Below are 22,069 nucleotides of genomic sequence, written 5' to 3'. Positions count from 1 at the left end.
TATTTACTCTCAGTCTACTGATGGGAGTTTCCAGCCCATAGAACTCTGCAAACACTACGCACTACAAATCAGGCCTTTTTTTTTTTTTCCTGGCAAGCCAGTTGTTAAACATTTACCAACTTTCCTTAAGGTAATTGGGCTGCAGTTCTGTCACCAACAATCCAGAGTATTTTGGGCAATGCAGCCAGAGATTCTGAGAACACCTAAATCCCACCTGAGACTTTCATTTTCTCTAGTTTTCCCAAATGAAGAAACTTTCCCCAGGCAGTCCTGAAGGGAAGTGACACCCAAAAAGAGTCTTATTGTTAGCTGGGCTTTAGGCCCCAAACCCCAAAGCAGAATTCTGGTGCGTGAAACTGTTCTGCGCAGCCAAGGCTAGACACGTAAAGGTTCAACTTCTCCCCAGCCTGAATCTCGGGTGGGCCATTTTGCAGAGAAAGATGACACAGTGCACATCTATCAGAGCTGTGTGTGATGAAGCCACAGAGAAAGAGTCCTCAGCAGAAAGTGCATTTGCCTCTGAGCTTAGCAAGGATCTACCCGGGCAGGAGTCAGGCCTGCTTGCTGCATGGGAGAAAAGAGAGCCAAGGAAAGGCCCAGGCTTCCTTTAAGGGTCCATGTTCTGGGTCAGTTTTCATCTGGGAATGCATTCAAAAGATTGGCAGAAAAAGGAGACACTATGTCCGTCTCCAGACTTCTTTCTGCCCAGTGACCCTGCCCACAGTAAAGGTAACCCAACAAGTGCCTGGGCCTCTGGTCAATCATATTCCTCCTCTTCCTCTTCCTTCACTTGGAAATGAGGAAAGAAAGAAGGGGCTCAGAGAAGCAACTGGAGATAAAAGCCCCTTCTCCACATGCCTTCAAAATTATTTCGGCAACACTAGGAACATTAAAATTGCCCATACTTCTTCATTTCTGGAAATCATTTCTAAAGAAATAATACAAAATAAAGGAAAACGTTTATGCACAGACTGGCTTATTACTGAGCTTTTTAGACGAGGAAAAAAACTGGAATCCACACAAAGGTCTAACAATAGGAGAATGATTAAGTAAATTACAATATATTAACCCAATGTAATGCATTGCAGTCATGAAAAATGTTTTGTAAAGGTTATAATAAGATGGAAAAATTCTTATGTTATCTAACTAAAAATTAGGATTTAAATTTTGTATTCAGAATGACAGGCAACACAAAGAGGAAAGAAAGGCAAACTAGGCATTGACTGAAAACTGGAAAAACATACTCAAAAATGTTAACTGTGGTTTTCTTCTTTGGGTGGTAGAACTATTGATGGTTTTCAGTTCTGCTTTTCTCCATGTTTTGCAAGTGGTGTTCAATAAACTTACATAAAAATGGATACCATTTTCCTGAGCATGTACTATGTGCCAGGTCCTATGCTAGGCACTCTTCATAGATTATTTTGTTTAACTCGCCCAGCAAGCTGGGCACAATGGCACATACCTGTAATCCCAGCTACTTTGGAGGCTGAGGCAGGAGGATCACTTGAGGCCAGGAGTATCACTTGAGGCCAGGAGTTTGATGCTGTAGTGCATGATGATCTCACCGGTGAATGGCTACTACACATCAGCCTGGGCAATAGAGTCAGAAGCCCTCTCTAAAAAAATAAAAAATTAAAATTAAAATAAAAAAAGTTAATCTCATAGCAACCCTATGAGTTGGATACTTTTATTATCTCCAGTTTACAGATGAGGCTCAGCGAGCTTAAGTAACTTGGCTAAAATCACACAGCTGAGAAGTAGAAGAGCCAGGATTTAATGGCTGATCTGTTTGATTTCAGAACAAAAGCCTACTATCCACCCATCCCTCCCAACAAGAGAAAAAAATAGATAAGCAATTTACATATGACTTTACATATAAAGAATTACATCTTAAAGAAAAAATAAACTTAAGCAGTAGATTCATCCTTCAAGGCTAGTTCTTAGGTGAGAACTTCTGCTCCCCTCCCTAAACTCTTGTGCTACTGTTTGTTCCCGTCATTCATTCTTACATTGTCATATGTTGTTCACTCTCTTTTCTTATATATAGGATTTAGGCTATCAAATAACCAGAAAGCCTGAGGGTTTCCCAACTGACTGAATGGATCCTCTGTTGGCCAGGGGGATCCCAAAGAAACCTGAAAAACTAGTTGAGGCCATGACAAGAAGGTGGGGTCAGACATGCCTGCTGTACCCTCCTCCCTTTGGAGTTTAAGCCCAACCGACCAGCATTAATATTAAAATAGAGATCATAAGACCGACAAAACAAACTCTTTGTAGGAACAAGATACCCAGCTCCAACCTGACTCTGGTATAGATAGCATCACATGACAGATAGCAGGCCCTGAAGGAAATTATTTTATCCTACAATATATTCCTTGTCATATTTTGCAATGGCCCTGCAAAGCAATCTCCAGTAGGAGAAATTTACATTCTGCAGAGAATCTCCTTCCCTTACTAGTTCTTTACTTGAGAATCTGACACCTCGTAAGGTCTAATAAGAGACATTTATCATCTGTTATTTCTGAAACCTGTTACTTAGAGGTTTCATCTACATGACAAGAATTTGGCTTCCACCACTCCCCTTATCTTAACTCAAGCATTTCTTTATGCCAACTTCGACTCTTCAGGCATAGCTTAACTCTTTCAACCAATTGCCAATCAGAAAATCTTTAATCTACCTATGATCTGGAAGTCACCCCACTTTCAAGATCTTCAAGATGTCCTGCCTTTCCAGGCTCAAGCAATGTATACCTTACATGTATTGATTTATGGCTTTGCCTGTAACTTCTGTCTCTCTAAAAATGTGTAAAACCGAGCTGTAACCCAACCATCTTTGGCACATATTCTCAGGATCTCCTGAGGCTGTGTCATGGGCCATGGGCCTCATATTTGGATCAGAATAAACCTCTTCAAATATTTTACGAAGTCTGGCTTTTTTCATCAACAGTGGGAAGGGCATCTTCCCCTCACTGTATTCTTTCTGCATTTTTTTACCCACTTTCCTTCCTGTTGTATACTAGATGTCAGCTGCAGTCTCACTACATCATACATAAAATGAGGTAGAAACTTACAAATTCATGTCCTAGGGGGATGTTTAAATGCCTTACCCAAGATTTCCTCCAAATACCCCCAGGAGCTTGCTTTCTTAAGTTTATTTTGTTATAGCCTTTTCTGCCTCCAACTCCTAACACTCTACCAAGCTACTTCATTCATGAAAAGTCTCACCTTTCTGTCTCTGACCCAGAAGAAAACTCAACCCCTTCTTTGGTTTCTATGGAAAGCTCACACTTACAAGGTAATTCAAATGGGCAGAATTTACTGAAGTTATTGGAGGCCCAAGGAGAGGTTTACTCTGCTGAAATTCAAAGAACTTTAACATGAACTTTGACACATCCTTGTAAAAAAGAAATGAAACAAAACAAAACTCTTTGGCCACTAGGCCCTGAAGATGTATTATAGCCGCTTTGCTCTATGTAGTATCTCACTGGATCCCCACTGTCCCTCCCTCCCCATGGTCTCCTCCGACCTTCCTGCTATACTTGAACTCCAAATTCTCTCCACTCTGCACAACCATTCAGCTCACGCAAGCCCCAACCTCTAGACTCAGATCCTAATGCTCCCAGGTGCCCAGTTGAATAAAAAGACTTTTTATTGAAGCAGAACATACTCTTCTTACAAGGCAGCTGTTTGTGGATAGCAAACGTTTTTTATCCTTTTCTGTTACATTTAAATATATAAACTTTATTGAGCATTTGCTTTGTGCCAGATGCTAGTGATATAGAAAAGTGAAAAACACGCAAGCAACAATCCTTTAGAACTTAAACCTTAAGTTCCTTAGGAACTTGCAGCTTATGGAACAACTAACCCTCATGCCAGGTCATTGATGCTATAATAGAGACAAGGGCAAATAACCATGGGGCTTAAGGGGATGGGACAGCCTATAGATTGGGACCACTTAGAAATTCAAGGGCCTGACATGCAGCCATCTGGATTTCCTTTCTTTAGCCATGTGTTCAGCTGGTGTTCCTCATGTCTCCCTTTCAAAAACTTCATTTTGGGTGTAGCTGCTGATGCAGGATTCTTCTCAGCTCCTTTGCTGGACTGGAAGCAAGGGGCACCCCGTCTACTCGGCCCACCCTGCTCAGCCCGTTGCGGGAGGAAGCACATGAGCGAGTGAGTGTGGGGTTCAGCCAGCCACTCTGAGCACTAACATAGGAGCAAGCTCTGTGCGGGGCCTGTGCCCAGACCAGGCATGTCACCCCAAGGGGAATGTGACGGTGCCCAGGCTGGGATGCCTGCAACCCCAAAGCCCCAGAGGGGGTGTTAGTGGGATAATTAGCTCTTTTAATTATGCCATCCACAGCCTGACAGATGGTGGCATGTTAGCAGCTCAGTCGGCCCCTGGCCCCATCTCATGGGGTGGCTGCCCTCCGTCAGTGAGGGCAAAGGGCCACTGTGACCGCCTTTCTGGGTACCTGCACTCGGTGGGTCCTGCGCTCTTGTCTAGCATCCAAGAAAAATGAGGTCATGCTGATGATTGGAGGGCAATGACAGCGGAGAATTTTATTGAGCAACAAAAACAGCTCTCAGCAGAGGGAGAGCTAGAGAGGGGATGAGAAGATCAGGTTATCTTCCCTGAAGTCAGGTCGTCTCTTCCCCAAAGTCAGGTTGTCTCTGTCATTGTGGCTGAATCTGGGGTTTTTATAGGCACAGGATGGGGGTGAGACAGGCCGTAGGTAGTACTGGAAAAGGCAACATTTGATTGGTTAAAAGGCATTACTCAGAAAGAACCAATTGGGAAAGAGCAGAAAAACAGGAATAGAAGTTCTCACTCTGGGCCGTGGGTTTCAGGCTGTTCTTTCTGCTTGAAGGTGGGATTTCACTGGGGACCCACCCCTTTCCCCCTAGAATTTCTCTGTCTCCTGTCCCTGTTACTGCCGTGATTCTTCCACTGCATTATGTAATATACAGCATTTATGAATGACACTATCCCCAATAACACTAACTTGACAATAACTCTAATTTGAAACGTGTAAAACAGTAGCTCTGCACTACCTCTGAGCCATCCTGCAGGGTACCATGAGCATCTGCAAGATCATTTGGTGGCTTGAGCAACAGAGGATACTGAGGGTTCTACAAAGAAAGCCAATATGTGCTAAGATGCTCAATAAAGTACATTTCAACCTAAGTTTCCTGTTCCTGTTTTTTTTGTTTCCTCAAAACCAAATGCAAACCTGAGCTTTTCTTTCAGAGTCTTTAAAAATAAATGGGGGTAAGGGAGAGATCTCTGTTATCACAAAGGACGTTGCCTGCCTTCACAATGGTTTCAACAGTTCCTTTACAAAATACTGTGACTGTGCTGTATTTCACCGACTAGCTTGAATTTTGAGCATGCAGCAATTTGGTTGCCAAGACAATCAAACTGTCTTGTCATAGAATCTCTAATATTTATAGAGTACATACTACATGCTAGTTGCTGCGCTGACTGGTTAAATATAATATCAATTTAAACCTCAAAATGAACCTATGCAGTAAATGATATGTCAGATTTCTAAAAGAAGAAAATGGAAGAAACTCTTGCATTTTCTAGAATTATATATAAATAGAACCATTCAATGTGTACTATTTTTGGCCTTGCTTCTTGATGATTTCAAAAATGAATTTGTCCAAGATTGCACAGCTGATAAGTAAAAGAGCTGGAATTTGAAGCCAGGTTCATTTGAGTCTAAACTCATGATATCTCTCAAACGTAATAATCTATGGAAATATAAATTGCATTGGTTTTGAGGTTATTTCTAGTCATTTGAAACCAGATGTTAAAATCAAATGTTTTATCTTTTAATGATATAATCAAGATTTGCCTTCACCTTAGCATAATATACTGCTAGTAAGTTTAAAGTTCAAATCATAGTTACTGATGTCTTCTGGGTTAAGATATTTAAAACTGATGTTTTTAAATATAAAAGAGACATATGCTCATTGTAAAAATGCTATAACTTTATGGAAGTATAAAATAAAATGTAAATGTCAATAGCCAACAAAAATTTGAATAGACACTTAACCAAAGAAGATCTATGGATGGCAAATAAGCATATGAAAAACTGTACATCATCATCAGTCATTAAAGAAATAAAAATTTCCCATTAGAAGACCTAAAGTTTAAAAGTCTGACAATGCCAGATATTGGTAAGTATATAGGAAAACTGGAGTACTCGTATACAGCTGCTGGGATGTAAAATGGTAAAACTGCTTTGGAAAACAGTTTGGCAGCTTCTTACAAAATTAAACATATACCTGCCATATGACCTAGCCATTCCACTCCTAGGTACATATTTACACAAGATAAACGAAAACATGTGCAAATACAAAGACTGGTACACAAATGTTCAGAGGAACATTATTCATAATAGCCCCAAACCCTCAACAATCCAAATGTCCGTCAGCAGCTAAATGGGTAAGCAAATTGTAATACAGCCATACAACGTAATGCTATTTAGCAACTAAAATGAACTAATTATTTATACCCTTAACAATGTGGATGAACCTCAAATTAATATTGCTGAATGAAAGACACGAGGCCAAAAATAGTACATATTGAATGATCCTATTTATATACAACTCTAGAAAATGCAAACTGTTAGTAACAGAAAGCAGACCAGAGGTTGCCTGGGGATGGAGGACAGAAAAGGATGATAGGGAGGGTTTTCAAGGGCAGTAAAGACATCTTTGAGGGTGATGGATATATTCATTATTGTGATTGTGGCAATGGCTTCACAGGTGTGTACATTTGTTAAAATGTATTAAACTGCACACTTTAAATATATCCAGCATACTGTATGTCAACTATATTTTGACAAAATTCAACACACACACACACACACACACACACACACACGCACACTGCCAAGGACTAAACACTTATGTTCCCCAAAAATGTATATGTTGAATTCCTAACCCCCTAGGTGATATTTGGAGTTGGGGCCTTTGGGAAATAATTAGGTCAAGAGGATGGAGTCCTCATGAGTGGGGTTAGTGCCCTTATAAAAGAGGCTCATCGGCCCTTCTGCTATGTGAGGACACGACAAGCAGGTGCCCTCTATGAATCAGGAAGTTGCCCTCACTGGCTGCCAAATCTTGGACTTCTCAGCCTCGGACTGTGACAAATAAGCTTCTAGCATCTATAAGTCACTAATTTTCTGGTATTTTATTGTAGTAGCCCAAACAGACCAAGACAAATACACACACACACACACACACTCACACTCAATAGCTCCAAAATTCTCTCCAAAAGTTACCACTGATATCAATGTTATGATCATCTTTCTAGACATTTACGCAACAGGGTCATAATGTACACAGTATTTTATAACTTGCTTTTTTCACTTGGGCTTGTTTTCATGTGTATATGTACAGATCTACCTCGCTGGAGCCTGGGAATTCAGTGTGTGAATGCTTTGTGATATTTAGTGGGTCCTCTATTTGTGGACATTTAGGTGGCCTCTTGTTTGTGCTTCACTACAGATCCTCCCAGAGGTATGAACACCCAACTTATGAATCAGTCCCATGCTGGTGCTTTCTCCTACCCTATCCTTCCTCCTTACCCCAGCAGCCTGCAACCAAGCTGTCCTGGCCTACTTGCTCCACCTGGTGGTCAATGTGAGATACTACCTAGGTTTAGTATTTTTCTCTCTAGAGTCTCCTGGTCTCTAGCTTGCCGTTCTCAAATCCGTCTTGTCCCTGGCAGCCAGAGTGATCTTTCTAAATACAGATCTGATCTTCTCACTCTCATGATGAAAACGCGTCACCTAAAACAAACATAGACCTCTAAGCAGAGTATACAAAGCAGGAATACTTTGACCGTTGCCCACCTCTCCAGCCTCAATTTTCTCCTCCTAGCACTTTGTACCTTAGCAATACATAACCAATTGTAGTTCGTTAAATACACAGTGCTGTTTCCCACATCCATATATTTGTACCTGTTTTCTTTTCTTTAGATTTTTCTGGTAAAAACCGGGAAATCTGCCACACAAATTGTAAAAGAGCTGTAACACTGCCACCTGCTATTTTCTCTCCCTGGAGTATCACTCTGCCCACTCCCATTCATGTTTGCCAGGCAAACTCCTATTCAGCTTTTAGAACCCTACTTAACAGACCACCCCGCCTTTCTGCAGTTTTGCCTTTTGCCTCACATGGAGTTGATCACTCTTCCTACTATACCTCCAATACCAAACCCATAACGTTTGATTATAATTATCTGTTTATATGTTTGTCTCCCGTACTAAACTGGCTGCCTCCCTGAACCCCATCACTAAGCTTGAGGACCAGAACTGTCTCTTGGTCATTATCCTCTCTCCAGCATCTTCCACAGTGCCCAGAACATAGTAAAGTAGGGTTTAAGAGGCAGATATTGAAAGAAAAAGAACTAACTACATCCACAGTCTCAAGGGAGTGGCATTGCATGCTTCTTTTTTCCGTGTGTAGAGCCCGCCAGAGTTAGGAATGCTGTGGTCAAGGCACAAAGTTCAGGGGCTGAGAGCAGTCAAAGGAACCACACGCTCTTTTTTTTTTTTTTTTTTTTTTAGACAGAATTTCACTCTTGTTGTTGCCCAGGCTGGAGTGCAATGGCGTGATCTCAGCTCACCACAACCTCCGCCTCCTGGGTTCAAGAGATGCTCCTGCCTTAGCCTCTAGAGTAGCTGGGATTACAGGCATGTGCCACTATGCTGGCTAATTTTGTATTTTTAGTAGAGACGGGGTTTTTCCATATTGGTCAGGCTGGTCTTGAACTCCTGACCTCAGGTGATCTGCCCACCTCGGTCTCCCAAAGTGCTGGGATTACAGGCTTGAGCCACCATGCCTGACCAGGAACCACACACTCTTTAATCTTGATCAAATACATTGCCAAGTAACATCCACCATTTGGGCAAACCTGAAGGTCATTTGAACCATCCTGAACCTGGTTTTCCTCAATTAGTGGTTGGGGAACAAATGACAAAGGGGTTTGGTTTGCAGCTTACAGTCTTGTTCCTTTGGGGGCCATAAGGAAATTGTTCCAATAAATGGAGAGTTTCCTTTTATTGAATTCCCCAGGGGAGAAATTGTAGGATCATGGTGACCCTCCTTTTTCCTCATTTGGGGTCCAAAGAAAGATGTTTCATCCTTTTATTCTTTCATTCAACAAACATTTATTAAGTGTCAGGCACTTTTCTAGACACTTGGGATCCATTAGTGAACAAAACAATGATCCCTGCACTCATGGAGCTTAATTCTAGTGAGAATAAACAATACAGCACTAATAAACAGAATAAGTAAATACATTGCATCACATGCTAGAAGACAAGTGTTAGGAAAAAAAGAAAACATCAAGCAGGTTAGGGGGCTGTATAAAGAGATGCACATAAAAATGTTCAAGTGAGCAGAATCCCGGTTGAACTTTCCGGTTGAATCCTGCACTTCCGGTTATGTGAGGTGATTTCCTCACTGTGGAAGCCAGTTTAGATTGGATGTATGTTCCTTGAAGCTGAAAGTACCCCAACTAAACTGAGAGAGGCACCTTGGCATGCCTTCCTTAAGAGCAGTCTTTGTCATCCAGTCATCCCATCTGTTCCCTTGGCAAGGAAAAATAATTACAAGGAGATGCCAGAGTCTTAGTTTCCATTTGAGGGTTTTCCTGAGATCCTCTGATGACACTGTGTTCTTTGTCACATACCCGTCAATTGTTTCCACTCCAGCTAATCTCATTCTCATTGTCAAGCATGAGAGTCAGAAAGCTGCACCTCAAACTGTACCCTCAGGATGGGATTCAGAAGGATCAACATGCAACTGCTATTCAAGGGCATGCTCTGTCCACAGGGACAAGGCCACCTGCACAACCCCAGCTCAAGCACCCTCATCTCCAGCCTGAATCGCTGCCACATCTTTCCAACTGGTCTCCTCACAGCAGCCAGAGTGATTCTTTTAAAAGAGTTATCATGTTCTGTCATTTCCCTCCAATCATTTCCTGTCACTTACAGACACTGCATGATCTGGCCCTGGGTTAACTCCAGCTTCTCCTGCTAAACTTCTTCCTTACTCGCCATGCTTCAGCGACACTTGCCCCTGCTGGTTCCTTTAGGATGCCAGCTTCTTCTATTCCAGCCTTTGCACCTGCCATTCCTGCTACCTAGGACATTCTTTCCCCAGACATCTGCAGGCTAACGCCCTCTCTTTGTTTAGATTTCTGCTCAGATATAACTTCAGCATTGCACCCTTATCTGACCAAGCTACCTAAAAAAAATAGGCCCCCAAGCCCCTCTCTGTTGTCATAGTATTTGTCATATATGAAACTATCACGTGGATCAATTTCTTGGTTTCTGTGCTCCCTGCCTCCCCTACTAGAATGTGAGCTCCCTGAGGACAAAGACTTTTCCTGTGTTGGTCACTCTTGGGTTCTCCAGATTTAAGCACTGCTTGGCACCTAGTAGGTACTCAATAAATATTTTCTGAATGAATTAATGATAGTCTGACTGACTCTACTTCACTCCATGGCCTAGCAAGAACATTCACACACAGACACACACCCTTTTAAAGGCTCTTCTTCCTTTTCTCTGCTCCTCTAATTCTCATATCTTTGGGAAAGCCTTGCTTCCATCTAATCTTTTCAGTCCCCTGATTTAAATATGTGTGTGTGTGTGTGTGTGTGTGTATGTTTATATATAATATATAATATATTTTATATATTTTATATTTTATTATATATATCTTTTTATATTATATATTTATATATAATATATATACACACTATATATATATACACACATATATATAATTTTTCACAAAGCCATGTCTGATTAATAATCTGATAACTGCCAAAGTTCTTGGGCTAGGCACTAACAGAGCTGTCTCCAGGAGGCTAAACTATGTTAGAACTGATTAAGGAAGACATCACAATGCTCCAAACATAAGCGAACAGGAGTGTGTATAGGGTCAGGGAGAGGACTTGCCTCCCACTTCTGCACTGAGCCCAGCACAAGTTTTGGAAGCTATGGAAGTATCCAGAAATTGTCTGCCATGACTCTTGGCTGTCCTATGGCTCATAGTGGCAGAGGTGTCTAAGCATCTCGATGCACAGCAAACCTGCACATATGAGAATCCGAATAAGAGAGGACAAACAAGGTTAATGGCATGCAGTGTTTGTAAACTCAGAGGCGTTCATGAGTGCTCAGAACTAACTGCGGGATGCTTTAAAGAAGACTGATTTCCAGCAATACAGCTGGTACGCACTCATGCCATCATAATTTGAATACAAAAAGGAAGTATGACCTCATTTTCTACTCTCAAGGTTGTGTGGACTGAGACCAGGAGTAAAACATGAATTGAAAATCTGAGTTAGATGTAACAATGAACCAGGTAAATTAATTATCAAAATCATGGATGGGGTCAGTCTTTAGTAAATGTACTTCCAACTTCTCCAACTATGTTCTTATTTTTCTTTTCTTCAGTGTGGTTTTCCCCCCAAACATCAACATGCTGAAGAAGTTCTTTAGAAAAACTATATTCACTGTTTTTCAGGTTTGTTTAATTACTGGCATTGTATCATTTTTTTTTTCATTGCAACTACTGGGTATTTCTTTTTCTTTTTCTTTTTTTTTTTTTTTTTTTTTTTTTTTGAGACAGAGTCTCACTCTGTCGCCCAGGCTGGAGGGCAGTGGCACGATCTCAGCTCACTGCAACCTCCACCTCCCAGGTTCAAGCGATTCTCTTGCCTCAGCCTTCTGAGTAGCCAGGATTACAGGCACGCACCACCATGCCTGGATAATTTTTGTATTTTTAGTAGAGACGGGGTTTCACTATGTTGGGCAGGCTGGTCTCAAACTCTTGACCTCATGATCCACCCGCCTCAGCCTCCCAAAGTGCTGGGATTACAGGCATGAGCCACTACGCCTGGCTTAACTATTTGGTATTTCAAAGACATTATTGTTTGAATCGTGTTTTATGAGCCACCTAAGGAACTAAGTTTCCTATGTGCAACCAGGTATTCTTGCCAAGAATCCCTGATAATTACTGGGACGTCGTTTGTTTATAAATCATACATTGGGCCGGGCACAATGGCTCACGCCTGTGATCTCAACACTGGGAGGCTGAGGTGGGTGGATCACTTGAGCCTAGGAGTTCGAGACCAGCCCAGCCAACATGGTGAAACCCTGTCTCTACTAAAAATACAAAAATTAGCCGGGAACGGTGGTGGGCATCTGTAATTCCGGCTACTCAGGAGACTGAAGCAGGAGAATTGCTTGAACCTGGGAGGCAGAGATTGTAGTGAGCCAAGATCGTCCCACTACACTCTAGCCTGGGTAACAAAGGGAGAAGCCATCTCAAAAAAAAAAAATCATAAATTACTCAATAGTGGGTTGCTTTTTTAAGTGCTGATATTGACTATACACAAAATGATCTTGATTCATCTGCTTGCTGTGGCCCAGAAATTTCTGCTTTTGCAGAAGAGAAAATAAGACAGGTAAGGGGCTAGGAAGGGTGGCTGAGAATGAGGCTACAACCTGTAACCCTTCACAGGTCTGTTTAAAACCATAGCATCAATCTTCTCCAGAAAAGTGGCTGTTGGTGGGAAGGCAGCCACAACAAAGACTATTAATTCTGACCTGTGGCTTCTTGTGGTTTAAGAGCATTTTATGCTCTTAGAGCATTTGGAGATCATTTCTTCGAACTGTTCCAATCTGCCTCAAACTGAATATTACCTGATTAATAAAGAGATAGCAAATTAGTCAAATATGCATTGCGGGGTGTGTGTGTGTGTTGGGACGTAGGTTTCTTCGTTTAACTGACTTTCTTTGAAGACCTACTAGGCCAAATCACTGCTGGAAGAACTAAAGGTTGGACTGGGGGGTGGTTACAGAGGTGAGTGAAATTTGGTCCCTGCCTTCCAGACACTAAAAATCTAAAGGATGAACAGACATGAATAGAAATAAATAAACTCAAAAAGGATGTTCTCAGTAGCACTTAAGGTCACTTTCACACCTGAGATTTTATTATCCTATTCTATTTATCCATTCAACAGATATGTATTCAGGTCACCCGGGGAAATTGAAACAGAGGTCTGTGGGGAGTACAGAGAAGGGCATAATTACTTCCAAAGGTGGAGCTGTGGAAGGTTATGACACAGGTTGCATGGCAGCATCTGAGCTGAATCTTAAATGGCAAGTAGAAATTTGGGAGATAGATAGATTTATGGGGTGAAAGATACTGCAAGAAAAGGGTAGTGTGTAAGTAAAACCAGGACCCCAAATGTAGGAATCAATAAGTGTTTTAGCATTCCTAAAGTGTGACAAATAATGGTGGGGTTTTGTGGTATGTAGTCTTTCCTAATCTATGGCGGATACATTCCAAGACCCCTAATGGATGCCTGAAACCATAGATAGCCCCAAACCCTATACAGACTATGTTTTTTCCTGTACATACATACCTATGATAAAGTTTAATTTATAAATTAGGCACAGTAAAAGATTGACAATAATAACTAGCAATCAAATAGAATAATTATAACAATATGTGAGGATCACTACTCTTGTGCTTTGGGGCCATTATTAAGTAAAATAAAGGTTACTTGAACATAAGTACTGCAATACTGCCACAGTCAATCTAATGGGTTAGATGTAGTGACTCACATGTAGTGTATACAGCACGGACATGCTAGACAAAGGGATGATTCATGTTCTGGTCGGGTTGGAGCAAGATGGGGCAAGATTTCATCATACTCCTCAGAACGGCAGACAGTTTAAAACTTATGAATTGTTTATTTCTGGAATTTTCCATTTAATAGTTTCAGACTGCAGTCAACAGCAAGTAACTGAAACCTTGTAAAGCGAAACTACAGATAAGGGGAAACTGCTGTAGTTTTAAAGCATGTCTGCAAATTCTTTGACACTTCCTACAAAAGGTAGAGTCTAATGCCCCTCCCTTCGAATATGAGCCGGCTCTAATGACAGGCTTCTAATTAAGAGAATATAGTGGAAATGACACTTCACGACTTCTAAAGCCAGGCTAGAAAAGGTGATACAACTTCTACCTGGCATGCTGTCATAACACGTGCTTTGGGAACCCACGTATGAGAATTCCAGCTACCCTGAAGCTACTGGGCTGCAGAGACCACGTGGAAAGGCCACATAGCAAGATGGAGAGATGCCTCAGAGGCCCAGCTACTGGAGTCTTCCCAGCATCAACCACCACCACAAGTGTGGAGATTTTCCAGTGACTTTTACCCTCCACTTTCAAGTCTTCTAGCTCAGGTCCCAGACATTGTGGAGCAGAGATAAGCCTTCCCTGCTGAATCCTGTTCAAATTCCTGATACACAAGAATCTGTGAGCATAATGAAAGGTTGTTTTGTGCCACTAAGTTTTGGGACTAATGTGTTACACAATCATAATAACTAGAGAAAGCTTGCTAGAAGATAAGGCAGAAAGAATTGGTTGCTTCCCAATCAATGAAGGCCTTGAAGTTTGAGTTTTACTTGGGAGTAATGGGGAGCCACTGATGGTTTTTGAGTAGGTATGTGACATGACACATGATGGGAGGAGGAAAAGAGCAAGATATGAAGTCCATGATCCAGGGAAGTGGTGTGGAAGCAGAAATATCAGTCTCTGTGGCTTCCTCTCATCTCCTTGAGAAATCCTGGGAAATATGAAAATAGAAGCATGGTGGGCAGGAATATCTAAGATCTACCAATGTATAAAACCACTGCTTCAGGACCTGAATATTACACCAAAAGCTAGTTTTCTCTTTTCTTCCTCTCTCTCTCTTTTTTTTTTTTTTTTTTAGATGGAGTCTTGCTCTGTCACGCAGGCCGAAGTGCAGTGGCACGATCTTGGCTCACTGCAGCCTCCACCTCCCGGGTTCAAGTGATTCTCCTGCCTCAGCTTCCCAAGTATCTGGGGTTACAGGCACCAGCCACCATGCCCAGCTAATTTTTTTGTAGTTTTAATGGAGACAGGGTTTCACTATGTTGGCCAGGCTGGTCTCAAACTCCTGACCTCAAGTGATCTGCCTGCCTCGGCCTCCCAAAGTGTTGGGATTACAGGCGTGAGCCACCACACCTGGCCTTTTTTTCCCCTCGTTTTCAATGGGATTAAGAAAAAACTAGATTAGCGAGACTTATACAAAGAGAAATCAACTAAATAATGTGAAATGTATCATCTCTCTTGCTCTTTAAGTCTGGCTTTTCCCCGCTAGATACACACTGCCGTTTCTCACCTCTTCGAGTTTTGTCATTCTGTCCCCTTACCTAGAACACTCTGACTCCCTTTCTTCTTCTAGCTAACTCACCCCTCAAGACTCAGCTTTGGGGTAGCTCATTCGTTTATTTATTTACAAAATATTTATGAAGAACCAAATTTGTACCAGACACCACACCAGGCACTAGAAAGACAGCCATGAAGAAGATTCCTTATCTGCACAGAGTCCAGTGGGAGGAAGAGATGCAACCAGATATATAAGTGAAACAGTGATGGTATCAATTTTATTGGTACAATTTTATCCAGGGCACCCAGGTGCAGTGGCTCACCTCTGTAATCCCAGCACTTTTAAAGGCTTGGGGCAGGAGAATCACTTGAGCTCAGCAGTTCGAGACCAGCCTGGGCAACAAAGCAAGACCCTGTCTCTACAAAAATAAAATAAAATAAAATAAAATAAAATAAAATAAAATAAAATAAAAAATAAAATAAAATAAAATAAAATAAAATAAAATAAAATAAAATAAATTAGCTGGACACAGTGGCATGTACCTGTAGTCCCAGCTACTCAAGAGGCCAAGGAAGGAGGATATCCTGAACCCAAGAGTTCAAGATTGCAGTGAGCTATGATCGTGCCACTGCACTCCAGCCTGGGTGACAGAGCAAGACCCTGTCTCACACAAAAAATGAATCTGGAGTCCCAAGAAAGTGAGTGAAGATCCATCCATCACTTCCCTCCTATTTCACTGGCCAGAATCCAGTAAATCTGGTAGTATGTCAATATCTAACCATAAGGGAGGCTGTGTGACCAGCAGGTAAAGGAAGTAGATAAGTCACTCTCTGGCACATAGTCTACATATGTTCATTTCATTTTACTTTCACAGGATTCCCAATTAGGCCTGATCATTCTCATTTTATAGACAAGATAATTCAGACTTTGAAAAGTTAAGCAGCTTGCCTAAAATCCTTCAGTATTTAGATAGTAGTGCTGCAATTCAAACAGAAGGTTGATTTTTTTTTAATAAATCTACCCTCTTTCCACTGCCTGTATGCTATTTTTCCCAACCCTGCTACTATTGCCCAAAAGAAATGTTTATATTGTTATGTGTCTTTGTAAATAGTTATACAGTCATGCATCTCATAACTGTTTCAGTCAACAGTGGACTGTATATATGATGGTGGTCCCGTAAGATTACAATGCAGCTGCCCTAAATACGTGTACCATAATTTATCTTTTACACCATATTTTTTCTACTTTTTCTATGTTTAGATATGTTTAGACACACAAATACTTGCCATAGTGTTACTACAATTTCCTGCAATATTCAGTACGGTAACGTGCTGTACAGGTTTGTAGCCTAGAAGCAATAGATTAGACCATATTGCCTAGGTGTGTAGTAGGCTATGCCACCTGGGTTTGAGTAAATACACTCTGTGATGTTTGCACAAGGACCTAATGATGCCTTTCTCAGAGTGTATCCTGATCATTAAGCAACCATGACTGTAATTGTTTGAAACACTGCTTAATCACCGTACTTCGCAAAATTCTGGGTAGTCCTAAATGATTCTTCATCTTTCTTGGTTTGCCTGGAGTTGTTTCAGCTTATCACGTCTCCAGAAAAACTATGTAGATTTTCCTCAAGAATCTCTGCAGTCATATAGCTTTTGATTGTCTTTAAAGGGACAGAGAGATCCCTTTGCAATTTAAGCAGAGAGAAGGGAATATATTTTCTTCTTAATTTTCACGATTAGCTCTCTGACCCCTCTGACTACCTTGTCTATTTCCTGGTTTTCAGGCAAAGCAGAAAGAAAGAAAAAAGGAAAAAGGGAGTTATAGTCAAAGTTCGTCAGAGTTAATTTCCCTCCTAATCAGTGATTGTCCCTGCCAACTAACTTCCTGCACTCCCAGCCAGTATTTAGAAGTGTGTCTGTAATGTCCTCTTAGCAATCAGTATATACAGCACTAAGAAACTACTATGTCACAGGCACCGTGCAAAAGAACATAGATTAATTTAAAGATGGATATAGGCCCGGCACCATGGCTCACACCTGTAATCCCAGCACTTTGGGAGGCCAAGGTGGGAGGATCACCTGAGGTCGGGAGTTTGAGACCAGCCTGGCCAATATGGTGAAACCCCATCTGTACTAAAAATACAAAAAATTAGCCAGGTGTGGTTGTAGGCGCCTGTAATCGTAGCTACTCTGGAGGCTGAGGCAGGAGAATCGCTTGAACCCAGGAGGTGGAGGTTGCAGTGAGCCTAGATCGTGCCACTGCACTCTAGCCTGGGCACAACAGAGCGAGACTACGTCTCAAATTAAAAAAAAAAAAAGAATAAAAGATAAAGAAACAAAGATGGCTATAAAGAGTTATTGTCTGAAAAAGGTTTTGGGGCAAACACAAGCAAGCATTGCTCACTGCAGGCTCCAATGCACAGGCAGAAGTATCTCCTATTCTCGTTACCCATGACCAAGAGGTGCATTTGGGTTAGGGCATAGCTACATGTGCCTCAGAGCTGTACTCCAGAAGAGGAACTCCCATACCTGTATTTTCCTCTTTTATGGAGCAAGTATGAGAATGACCTTGCCCAAAAGAGATGTCGTGGTCTCAGCCATCAGGTAGTCTAAGAGGCAGCTCTTGAGGGGAGTGTTGGTAAACACTACCTGCCCAGCATCTGGAGACTTTAGGTGCTTAGGAGAAGTTTAATTTTTGCACAACCCGTCCTGCTAAAAGGGAAAAAAAAACCCTGAAACCCTTGTTAGTCCAAAGTCAGGCAATTTGAGCCTCTGAGTTCAGCCTTTAACAGTTAAATTGCTTGTATTCATGAGTAGAAGACACTTCTTGTGCCCAAGGAACTATCTAGATTTTCGTCACAGTCTGAAGTGAGTGACTTTCATGTCCTCCAGTAATTACAGGACATGTGTAATACATGCTGCACATTTAAAAGCTTTCCTGAAGTCTGCTTTTTTGCATCTAGTCATGCACAGCAGATTTCATGGGTGAAAACAATGCTTAGGGCCCTACTTTTCTTCATGGAGATGGCAAAAATGCTTAAAGAGCTAGGTGAATCATGTAAATGAATGAAGTAGGCTACATATAAGAGGGGTGGGCTTGTGGCATTCAAATTCAAAGTCCACCTTGGGCTGAAAGCCACTCATTGCAATGCCCTCTACAGCAAGCTTATGGTTCAGCTCTGGGCTCCTGAAGAAATGGCACAGAACCATCTATGTAGATTTAGAAAGTGAATTGAGTTCCTCACCTCATTTGGCAAGAATGGTGAATTTCCCACAGTTCGCATGTACTTGTGGTTCCAAAGTGAGCTATCTGCTGCCATTTTTGAAAATTATAAAAGCAACACCGAAGCAGTTTAAACCAATCCAGATTATTAGCTAAGCGATTCCAATTTTCTTCCTTATCAGTTAAGCTCATATCAGCCTTATTTTTCAACAATGAATTTGACCTAAATACTGATTTAGGGGCCTGAGTCTGCTTTGTTGAGATCACTTGAGAACTTCTTGTACATGCATCTGCTTGGCTACTCCTTTCTCTAGGAAGCCTACCTGGCGGTCGTCAGTTCTGGATTACACGCTCCTTTTACGCGGCCCCTCGGATTGACTTCTATTTGTCAAGATATAATTTGAACAAGTTAAAAACGTGACTTATATGAAATAGAACAAACACAGGCTTAAAAAATTATTTAGTTCATCAATTAAAGAGTTAGCCAGTAAAATGGTAAAGTTGGTTTAAGGAACATTTGAGAAATAGGGGTTTATACATCCCATCAAAAAATGCATTTTTTAAAATCTTACAATAAGATTACTAGGTTAGATACAAAATTGGTTAATGTCTTATAAGGTAATAAATAGTAAGCTTTTATCTTTTCTATAGAACAGAAATGATTTTACTTGTATTAGAAATGGACAAGAATAATTTGCATTGTTATCAATTTTTTGGTGTTTTGTTTTGGGTTTTGGTTTTTGTTTTTTTGACACAGGGTCTCTGTCACCCAGGCTAAAGTGAAGTGCCATGATGATAGCTCACTGTAGCCTCAAACTCCTGGGCTCAAGGGACTCTCCCACTTTAGCTTCCTGATTAGCTGGGACTACAGCCACATGCCACCATGCCCAGCTAATTTTTGTATTTTTTTTTTGTAGATACGGGATCTCTCTATGTTGCCCAGGCTGGTCGCCAACTCCTAGCCTCAAGCAACCTGTCCATCTTGGCCTCCTGAAGTGTTGGGATGACAGGCGTGAGCCACTACACTGGGCCCTTGTTATCAGTTTTTGATAAAGTAACATCTGCCTTTACAAAGTTCTGAAATATCTGAACCAATAATGAGTAGTAAGTCCAACAAAGGTACACAGTCCTAGATAATGCATGAATCCTTGCACGAGCCTGCTACTACACTGCACTACACAGCACCCTACTAAAAGGACATCCAGTAATCCCTTTTGCCTATTTCCAAGTCTTTGGATAGCGTTTGGATAATTATCCAAGTTTTTGGATCATTGTTCTTAACACAATATAAAGTTATAGTATTTTCCTGAATGGATCTGACTTACTGGCCTAATGAGTGGAGAATAGTAATCCTCACATTGATATATAAATACTGGGTGATGTGTTAGGCTCACTTGTTAGCTAAATAAATGGCTCCTGTACCACCAACTTATTAGATTCAAATTTGCTCCTTGGCAGAGTTTTAAATTATCACATGTCACAGACCTTTAAGTTGCCCAGGACCTGTTGAAACTGTATCATTAAAATAACAAGAGTATAATAATAGTAGTTACAGTTTACTGACCCATACAATGTCCCTGGCACTCTGCTCAACTCTTCATATACATTATTTCTTTTAATTCTCCCACAGGTTATGGAGTATTTGTTCTAGTCAAAGTTCTTAGTGGCAAATAATACACCCCAGTCTGATTAGACCAGAAGGGTCTTCATAGCTCATGGAACTGAGACCAGAGGGTCTTGGTAGCTCATAGAATTAGCTATTGAGTGACTCTAACATATTTTAGACTGAAGAACCAAGCTTGGGAAAGAACTAAAGGAAGCCAGGCATAGCTAAGACCATGCTAAGGATGCCATAGCTGGTGTCATCAGCATTGGGCACCACCACTGTAGCTCTGTGAATCACCCCTAGCTACCTGTGGTGGTCAGCATCTGATAGAACATGCATAGGTCCCATGCCCATGCTATAGTCGCTAGGGTCTGGGAAGACAGAATGCCTTTCCAACTCCAGTAGTAAAGTATTAATGGGATTAGCATATCATCCCCTCTCTGGCTTCTATAATAAATGATAACAATTCAAATACCATTTGGAAAGCTGGATCACCAAAATGACAAATGGCCCCCACAACATTATTATCCCCATTTTACATCTGTGGGGATAAGGACATATGTATAATGAGTGGTGGAACTTGGCTGTCAACCCTCTGGTCTGTCTGAACCCAGAGCCCACCCTCCTTCCACCATACCACATTTCCTCATTATATACAATTATTTTGTACCTCAGTTGATTAATTCTTTGAAAATTTTGATCTATGTAATGCTTGTAACTTTTAAAAAGCCATTTTTTAAATGTCCACATATAATCACAGAGGTCTTCATTTAAATAAAGAATTCAGCTTGAGCATTGACATTAAATTTATTTGTATAATTACGTTATACCGAGCAATTTTTTTTTTTTTTTTTTTTTTTTAGACTGAGTTTCACTCTGCCACCCAGGCAAAAGTGTAGTGGCACGATCTTGGCTCACTGCAGCCTCTGCCTCCTGGGTTCAAGTGATTCTCCTGCCTCAGCCTCCCAAATAGCTAGGACTACAGGAGTGTGCCACCACGCCCAGCTAATTTTTTGTATTTTTAATAGAGATGGGGTTTCACCGTGCTGACTAGGCTGGTCTTGAACTCCTGACCTCAGTTGATCCACCCGCCTCGGCCTCCCAAAATGCTGGGATTACAGGAATGAGCCACTGCGCCTGGCCTATACTGAGCTTTGTGGGAATTTACTGATAATGTACATGCAGATGTACATGCAACATAAACAACGGCATGGCCTGGGATCCCTCTGAGGGAATTGGCCAGAAATGTTTTGTGTGTGCGTGTGTGCACGTGAACATATATCTATGTAAACAGCTTCATATTTTTGTATAAAGCAGCATTCCATTCTTGCTTTCTAGAAGGCACAGCCACCCCAGTATCTGGTCCAGGCACCCTTCTGGAGTAATGGAATGTGATTATAAATACTTTGGGCACTTAGTTGGTACAGAGCTGGTATGCTTGTTGATATGTTGTTATGGAAATTAGATAATTATGCCAATAGGTAATACTTTGCTTGTGACACTGCACGTGTGTATGTGTGTATTTGCGGAAAGAAGCCATGAAGTGAGTTCTTCTGGTTTCTATTCTTGACTTGCCAACTGATTGAGTCACTGCTGAGTATCCCTTTAGTCAACATAAACCCTTAGTGCCCTATTATATGACCTTCCTCTAGAGTGCCCAGGAACTCAGGTAAAAGCTACTATTCAGGCATTTGAATGTTCAGAGCTCTCAATTTTTTTGTCTTCAAAATGTACGGCTGGGTGTGGTGGCTCATGCCTGTAATCCCAGCACTTTGGGAGGCCAAGGGGTGGATCACTTGAGGTCAGGAGTTCGAGACCAGCCTGGCCAACATGGTGAAACCCCATCTCTACTAAAAATACAAAATATTAGCCAGGTGTGATGGCACACATCTGTGATTCCAGCTACTCAGGAGGCTAAGGCAAGAGAATCGCCTGAGCTTGGGAGGCAGAGGTTGCAGTGAGCCGAGATCATGCTGCTGAACTCCAATCTGGCTGACAGAGTGAGACCC

General features: G+C 41.4%; 1 non-coding gene across 1 annotated transcript; it reads right to left on the bottom strand.

The window, feature by feature from the left end:
* Positions 1–7,990: 7,990 nt before the first annotated feature.
* LOC116479765 (U7 small nuclear RNA) lies at positions 7,991–8,053 on the bottom strand. Its single transcript, XR_004251077.1, has one exon. It is a non-coding gene; the product is annotated as a U7 small nuclear RNA (small nuclear RNA).
* Positions 8,054–22,069: the final 14,016 nt, after the last annotated feature.

Source organism: Hylobates moloch, unplaced genomic scaffold (assembly GCF_009828535.3).
Source record: "Hylobates moloch isolate HMO894 unplaced genomic scaffold, HMol_V3 SCAFFOLD_12, whole genome shotgun sequence".
Classification (NCBI taxonomy): Eukaryota; Metazoa; Chordata; class Mammalia; order Primates; family Hylobatidae; genus Hylobates; species Hylobates moloch.
Note: the sequence above shows the minus strand (reverse complement) of the source record. Positions and strands in the feature narration are given on the sequence as shown.